This window comes from Saccostrea echinata, unplaced genomic scaffold (assembly GCF_033153115.1).
Source record: "Saccostrea echinata isolate AGI-Se365-2 ecotype Australia unplaced genomic scaffold, CSIRO_AGI_Sech_v1 ptg000025l, whole genome shotgun sequence".
Taxonomy (NCBI): Eukaryota; Metazoa; Mollusca; class Bivalvia; order Ostreida; family Ostreidae; genus Saccostrea; species Saccostrea echinata.
The window spans coordinates 5,888,662-5,897,605 of NW_026889774.1; the positions used below are offsets into that span (position 1 = coordinate 5,888,662).

The following is an 8,944-nucleotide window of genomic DNA, read 5'->3' on the forward strand; positions in this document are numbered from 1 at the left end:
GACCAGAAGCGTTGTAAATGTTTTTCATCATCTCTTTCAATGTCTGAAAGATCACATAATTTAATTAACATTGTGTCGAATATATATACAACTTACATTGTTGGAATCGGTGCTCCAATCTTATTTTCAAAACCGTTTTAACAACAAAATGGACCATCAGCCAAAGTGATCAAAACCATCTTTGTTTCAATTGAATTTCCCCTATTATAAACTATAATAAACTGGAGATTTTTTTTCAAATGTGATCAGCTGCCTTGTGGGATTCATTTTAAAATAAATCGTTTTGAATACGTGGTGATCTTCCTTAAGATACATGTATGAGTGGTTTTAATGTAAACTAAGCGAGTTTTGGGTGGCAATAGGTTACTATAAAAATGGCAGTTTGAGCACTGCATTACCTCTTGACTTATTTTTCGTACCTTTTTATTGGTTTTTATTTGTCCACAGTTAACACATTTGTAACTGACTTTCTCAAGTAGATGGCCCTTAAATTCAAGTCATGTATGAATAATATACTTGACACGTTATGCCAGGAATTTTGAATTCGTTCGATTACTTAAGTTGATGTATAATTTATGAAAAAGTAAGGGAAATGAAAACAATTTTAAAATTATACACTTATTTTACAAAAGAAATTAAATTCCACTTAAAGATCATTCAACTCAATCTGATAGAGAACATCGGTTTAACTATCTGAATAAGACTATGAACAAATATATGTTATTATAATTACAGTCACTCAACGGGGGAAAAATGCAAATTTAAAAATTCAACAAGCTAAAAATATATATGAATATTTACTTGTATTATAAGTCTAAGTGAAAAAAATTCTTATAATACTAGTATGGAACTGACAAAGAAAAGTGGAAGAATATTGATATTCATTCTACAATAAAATTTATTATAAGTTGGATCTGGTTAAAAAGCTTTATTTAAAGATGTACTTTTTCAATCTATTTCTCTATAATTACCTTCAAAGGGTGTAGTACCGGTCACGGTAGCCTAGTGGTAGGACGTTCTCTTCGTGATTGGGATGCACGGACTCGATTCTCGTTCGCCGCGCCGCGTCAAACCAAAAAATAAACATGGGTAGTGACTGTTCCTTTGCCAAGCGCCCGGCATTAGAAGTGAAAGTCAAGAGTCTTTGGGATGAGATCTTAAAAACCAAGGTCCTGTGTTACGGTAGACGTTGGCACGATAAAGAACCCTCACTACTCAATGGCCCTGAGTGCCGAACAAAGGTCTAAATTTGAAGCCTTCTTCGTTATATGCTTACGTCTCTATATAAGTGTAAAATTCTCGAAAGGGACATAAAACAACATGCATTCAATCAATCAATAAAATTAAAGGTTAAATTGCAAATAACCACTCGCCCACTAGCAAATGCTAGTAATTTAGCCTGTGGGCAACCAGCTCTTGTGGATGTAATTGACCACATGGCGAACAATAATTTTATCAGAACCTTTCCAGATTCTGACCATGCTTCGATTCTACAAATAAATGTACTTTCATTTTCACTGTTCCCTACCAACAAAATATTTTCTAGACCCTTAATCACTTTATCATTATAACTTTATGAAGTCTCAAAATAAAGGAAATGAAGTAATGTCCTCCATCCATGGTATCAAAATAAACAGTGAAATGAAAGACTGTTGACAGCAAAGTATACTTCTCAGAGATTAAAATACAAAAAAGATTGAGATTTTTTCTTTACAAAGTGGAGAGAAAATTGTGGGCCCCAAAATTAGATTGTGGGCGAGTAAAACTTATTAAAGGGGGGGGGGGGTGGGGGTGGCCCCTAAGGTTTTAAATGTTATTTGCAACCCTGCAAAGGTTGTAGTTTTAGGTATCGGTTTGTCAACTGAGAATAAAAATTTTCTTCTTAAAAATGCTTACTTCTTATTCTTAATTTCAATTTTTTAAACTTCAAATCATTATGAATATTTTCCTGATGATTGTTAATTACTTTGTTTGACATCTCTCTTTATAAAAACGAAATTTACCTTCTTCATTCGTTGGCACTTTAAAATATTTTACAAGGTGATCGTTCAGGTGTCTTTGAGAATTGCATGATCTTAGAATAAGTTGATAGAATCCATAGTCATTGAATTGGTCTGGTCTCAGAATCACCAGTGTCACAGTATAATTACACCATATTGTACAGTTTTTGGGATTGACGCCTTTTAAAAATACATATTTATTTTCGTCTGTGTTCCAGTCCGTAATTTTCTGAATGAAAATGAAACATTTAAAAAGTTTTTATCCTCCATGTCTGCAGTAGTTATACGTATATGAGGCTTATTTTATACTGAAAAGTTAATTCCCTTATACAATAGTTTTCATGGTTAAAGAGTATTTTTCTGTTGTAATTAAACTTTGTTTGAATTCAATTTGAGTCGGATAATACTTCCACACATATCTAATGCTTACTATGCAGAATTTGCGCGTACCACTTACCACTGCATCATTATTTTTTAATATCGCCCATTCTTCTTTCACATCATACTCAGATTGAACAGTAACCGACACTACGCATGAAAGGGAGGAACATTTTGCAATTGGTGGTCGAATGCTGGTGATTGTGTTCGTACCAACTATAACTTCTACAAGAAAAATAATGAAAAATAAACAGGCAGAAAAAAAAATGCAATATTAAACTTTTTCACAACTCAAGGCATACTAGTGATTCGTAAATAGGACCTTTAACAAAATTGCAAATCGTACGTGTAATATTAAATAAATAAAATCTGTCTCTCTGCTGAATGAACAAAGCAGGATAAACTACATATAGTAAAAAAAAATGTATGAGTGTATGTTTCATGCATGGTAAAAGGGGCGTTACTAAACGCGAACGGAAAACAGAAAATATGACAAATGTATTAATCATATTAGAAACGACAAAGATTACAACACATTCCCGAATATTCACAATATCTTAAGGAAGCGACAACAAATCGTGGAAAACTCTGATCATTTAAAAAACGCATTCAAACACAAATTTTGGATTTAGAAGAGACCGAACTTTAAAAGACATTTAGTTCATAAAACACATGATAATTATTTTTTTTAATAAAGGAAATTCGTGCGAGTAATAACTACACAAGTAGCTGTTTTCTGAATGAACCTTAATGACCTTAACGTCAAATTACTCACCCGAGCATGCCCAAACAGATATAATAACTACTGCAAATTGAAGCACGATCTGCAAAGACATTGAAAGTATGTTATTAGTAAAATAACGGAGTGTTAATGGATTTCTATCCTTTGTGTTTTTTGTATAAGGGCATATTTATTAAACCCATCCTTCTGTGTTTAAATAAACTGATACATAGTAAAAATATAATTTTGGAACTTCTAACTTTTCTGTAGAGTGTGTGTGAAGTATAAGTTTTGACATCACTCCTTAAGGAGTGATATTCTGAAATTATAATATAGGATTTCACTATTAAAGGTTAAATCCATTTATCAAAGTGAAAAACTATTTAATTTTCTCAAAATACGGTTTTTTGGGATGATTTATTTTGGCCTTGCTTGAATTTGTCTATACCTCAACACATTTTGCTTACGTCATAAGTGCACACATTCATCATCAGTCGAAGTTTTCAAAGCTAAAGACGGAATTTCACAGGGGGGGGGGGGGGGTAATTTTTCCATTGTTTTCAGTTAATACGTTTACTTTTTGTCAAAAAATTGTTGCATTGAAATTATAAACGCTATTTTATTGCATATTTATCCAAATTTAATCATCGATGCTAACAATTTTCATAGATGTTTTTGATTTTAACAGGCCTGCATGTATATATGCTAGGTACACACGTGCATTGAAAGTAGTTATATTACATTAACGTTTGAAAATAGCCCATGGTAAACACATTTTCTTTGTTTATATTTCGAGATTCATACTGCCTAAGCAAAAGACGGCTAGTCAGATCGAGGCTCAGCCACGGAAACGAGCGGGGAGACGAGAGCTTCGTCTGAAGACTACCTCCGAATTTCTCCGTCGGCGAGCATCACGGACGGAGCAGTCCAGCCTATCAGTTGCCCTTTTAATGCTCTAGATATGCAGGCTACTGCACCCGCGATAATGCCTACCAACGTTATGTCACACTACCAACTTCAGGATCTGGCTCAACGCATTTCCACAATTTTGAATGAGCGAGAAGACCCAGCCCAACTTCAAGGGACAGAAGGTACACCTTCATCTAATGGGAACATAAGAGTTTCTAGTTATGACAATGATTTGGGGCATAATGTAACCATCTATATTAAACTCAAAATTTCCAATGGCGAATATGTTAATTTAGCTTCATTGATCAACAATAAGCTAGAAACTGACCCCCATGATGATACTAAATATTTCAAACTGCAATTTGGCAATTTGGCTTTATCATCAAAATCTAAATCAAAACCCATTAATGACATTCAAATTTGGACGGATGCAGCTATTTATGTGCTGGCTCGTCCCATTGAAAACGTTGCCCTGTTTAAATATGTCCACACAATATGTCTCGGGGCAAGTCGAGTTAATGGCCTGGGTTGGCGCACCTATGACATATCATTCAATTTAGATTGAAGAAAGAGTGCAACCCTACAATGTTATTTGCGTCAGTTGATCAGGAGCTTTTGCTCCTTTACATGTATAACAATACCCCTCACCGACAGCCTTCCATTCAGCCATACAAACCCTCGAAGTGTTATGATTTCAATTACAGGGGTTCTTGTTCAAGGCAAAGCGCTGGTGCATTCTGTGCTCACAACCCCATCCCTTCACAATGTGTAGAAGCACTACTAGAAATTCATTACAGTTTAGATCTGGGAACTCTCAGTTAACCTGGCATGTTCAATCAACAGCCAAACCAGCCACTAGCAGTTACAGAGCTCCTGCCTCAACGCCAGTTAGACATCAGTAGTATTGCGTACAGTCCCATCCAAAAGTTCAGTTTTATCAAAATGTTTGACTAATTATCCAGACACGGAAAATGCACATGAACTATTGCAGGGGTTTTGATTTGGTTTTAAAATAAATTAACATTTTGTTTTGTTTAGGGATGGGGATTTTCTTTCGCATATACAGGTGTTGCAGACTATGCAACAGCATAGTCTAGTGGTGGCTTCCAGGCTAACCAGTAGGCTTGCTTGATATGTGTCTGATTATTTTGACTGGGACTCAATCATTATCTGTGAACATCTGTTCCCAGGGTTCACCATTATGTACATGTATTTTTAGGGATGCCATACAAGGCTATATATTGATGCCTCTCCTCCCTTATCTTAATTAAGCGACTATGGTCCATTCAGCCAAATAAAAACAAATTCAGTCTGATATTTCTTGTTGTACTTATTGTATTTACTGGCTATACTGGCATTCCACGTTAACTTTCATCTTTGATAATTGGATTTCACCATTGAAGGTTAAATCTATTTATCAAAGTTAAAAACTATTTAATTTTCACAAAAACGGTGTTTGGGATGTATTATTTTGGCCTTGTGTCAATTAGTCTATACCTCAACACATTTTACTTACGTCATAAGTGCACGTCGAAGCAGAAGTTTTCACCCACCCTCCCACCCCCTTTTTGTACGAGCATTTTAATTGTAAATTTACGTAAACAAACACATAAACAATGTGAGTTTGCTACATGATTCTGCTGTTAGATTTGTTGTAATTTCAGATCATGATTGAATTTTAATCGGGTTGACGTATATTACTGGTTCCAACTTCCACTCATCGTCATTTGGGTTCCTACGCGCGTGCACCAGATTTGGAGATACATCATAGTGGATGCAGCTTTCAGGCTTACCAGTAGACTCAATGGACTTGCTTGATTTATATCTGATTATTTTGACTAAAACTCAATTATTATGCTGTGAACATCTGTTCCCAGGGTTCATCATTTATATTATATAAAGATGCCATATAAGGTTATATATTGATGCCTCTGCTCCCTCATTTGAAGCGGCCATGGCCCATTCAGCCAAATAAAAACAAATTCAGTCTGATATTTTCTTGCTGTAATTACTTATTGTATTTACTCTGAATACTGGCACTCCTCGTTAACTTTCATCTTTGATTATAATCCTAATTCCAATACTTCAAACGATCTTATTTACAAATATACTCTTTATTACCTGAATCCAAAATATGTTTGAAAGTACAAACATCATGAGAAAAATTAAAAGGATTTTTAACCAGATGATCATTAATGATTATCACAACGCTGATGGTTATAATGATTTTGATGACAAAACATTTAGCAACTTCATGTAACAATTACGATACAAGATACAGTGTATAATCTAATTAATGAAAAAGGTGAAGATAAACATTGATCGATCATAAAAAAAATCTCAACCGATACAAATCCGTAAACAGAGCATAAAACGCTAATCCTCAGTGTGATCAGGTGCCGAATAGGAGTAGGCATCCTCTGTTGACCGATCACACTCACCGTGAGCCCTATATATTGATTAGGTAGAAAGAATATACCGTAGTTAAATTTCGTATATTAAAAAAGGGGCTTAACAATTGGTATGAAACACATCAGCGGAAATGCGACCAAATGATAGGTTTTTTTTTTTATTCTAAGAAGGTCATTATAACGACCTTAGAATTTACGAAATGCTGAGTTCAAACGAGACAAACGAGATTGTTGAAATCCCTGTAATATCAACTTATCACGCAGGAGCATCCTCTGGTTAAAAATACTTTGTACTCAGAGCATGTTCGAGTATCAAATAAACTGGGAGACCTAAAAACCATATACAGGTGATAGCGGAATATTACTACAAAAATGAGGAAAGTTGATAAAAAGAAAAGTCATCTCGTTTGTCAAACAATTTAATTGTTAGTTGGCTCTTACGGTCTATCGTCAGTAAAACATCCAAATATGAAACAGATGTGGCATACTCTGCCGGGTATTTTATTTCGAGTTCACTGATGTATATTGAGTCGACATATGGCTGTAAGTAATCATTGTTAATTGATAACATGTCGTCGATAAATTTGAATATCCATTTGAATTTTTTGTATCAATTCTGCTTCATAGGAATTTTAAAACAGATCGGCTAATACAGGAGCACAATTAGTTCATATAAGAATTCGAACAGTTTATTGGAAGACCTAGTCTCTAAAGACTACATAGCTGTTGTCAATTAAGAACTCCAGCATCTTTTTAAGAGATCAACAGTACATGTGTGTAGAATCAGAGAGTTTTTTAACAAAGTAATTTTGTTGATGACTAATCACAAGATATGAAAAATTCCGAGTGTCATTTTTATTAATGAAGAATTTTTTCATGATATCAAAACAAAATCTAGTTTAGGAATCCAGTATATGTAGGGTAGATCGAACACGCCTTGGTTGACTGGAATGTTAAAAATATTGAAGACTGAATGAGATTTTTTAAGAATACTATTCTTAGCTTAGTGAACGGGGAGTATATTTTGGATTTCCAGATGTAGAATTAAAACCAAGTTTTAAAACACAGTTTTGCAAACAAAGACGATATTATTACAATCTTTGTCTGCTGAAACTGTAACATATTGTTTCATGTAGTCTTTCTTAATTTTTTATCACCTCCGATTTAGTGATAAAGGAAGGAAAGATTGTCATATAAACGAACTTACAATTTTTTCATGATAACATGTATTTTTTATAATTGTTATTATGCAATATTTTATCAGTACACTCTTTCAAAGTTTGAAAATTATGGATACCTCGCTTAATTATTGATTTTAATTCGGAGTTCATTATCACCTTCATTAAAATAGTGTACCTCGAAAATAAACGACTTAGTGTATGTCATATTTATTTTATATCTGTGTATCTTTGTAATTCAATTGACTTCTGAACCGGTCATGGTAAGCTAGCGGTAGGGCGTTCGCTTCGTGGTCCGGAGTCCCGGGTTCGTTTCCCGTTCCCCGCGCCTCGTTAAACCGAAGACGTAATCATAGGTAGGGGTTGTTCCTTCGCCAAGCGCCCTGCATTGAAATTCACGGGTCTTTCAGATGAGACCTTACGGACCATCTATACTCTAAAGCAAAATGTTTTTTGGACATTGAGAATATTATAGTGTACGAAGTTGGAAACATTGAGCTTATCTATTTCATTTTCAATACAGGATACTTGGTTTTTTGTCCCCTAAAAAATCTTTAAAAATAATGTAGTATTGATGAACAGAAATCGCTGTTGTTTACTCATGTGATGGAAATACAAGCCATTGAAGACTTCAATTAATTTATCTTGGCCCATTATAATGTTAATTGATTGATTGACTGTATATTGTTTTACGTCCCATTCGAGAATTTTCACTCATATAGAGACGTCACCATACACCGGTGGAGGGCTTCAAATTTGACCTTTACTCGGCACTCAGGGCCATTGAGCAGTGAGGGATCTTTATCGTGCCAACGCCTGCCTTGACACGGGGCCTCGGTTTTTAAGGTCTCATTCGAAGGACCCGCAACTTTCACTTCAAAGTGTCGAGCGCATGGCGAAGGAACAGTTGCTACCCATTTTTTATCGACTTAGGTCAGTCGCGGCCGAGATTCGAACTCACGACCTCCCGATCATGGAGCGTGCACTCTACCCACTGAGCTACCGTGAACGGTCATTATAATGTTAATAAAGCTTGAATTAGTTACAAATTGAGTAAAACACTGTATATTTCATTTTTATTATTTTAGTTCTATGGGCAGAGAACTCTATAAATAGAAAAAAATACGACAGAATCAGAACTCTTAAATGTGCAGATTAGAGACGGCTCTTAAAAACCAAGGTCCTGTGTCATAGTAGGCGTTGGCAATATAGAGAACCCTCATTGCTTAATGACCCTGAGTGCCGAGTTAAGATCTAAATTTGAAGACCTTCGCCGGTATAAGATGACGTCTCTATGTGAATGAAAGATTCTCAAATGGACGTAAAAAACATATAATCAATTGACTT

General features: G+C 34.9%; 1 pseudogene; it reads left to right on the forward strand.

The window, feature by feature from the left end:
• Positions 1-4,084: 4,084 nt before the first annotated feature.
• Positions 4,085-4,910, forward strand: LOC133192839 (uncharacterized; annotated as a pseudogene).
• The last annotated feature ends 4,034 nt before the right edge of the window (positions 4,911-8,944 follow it).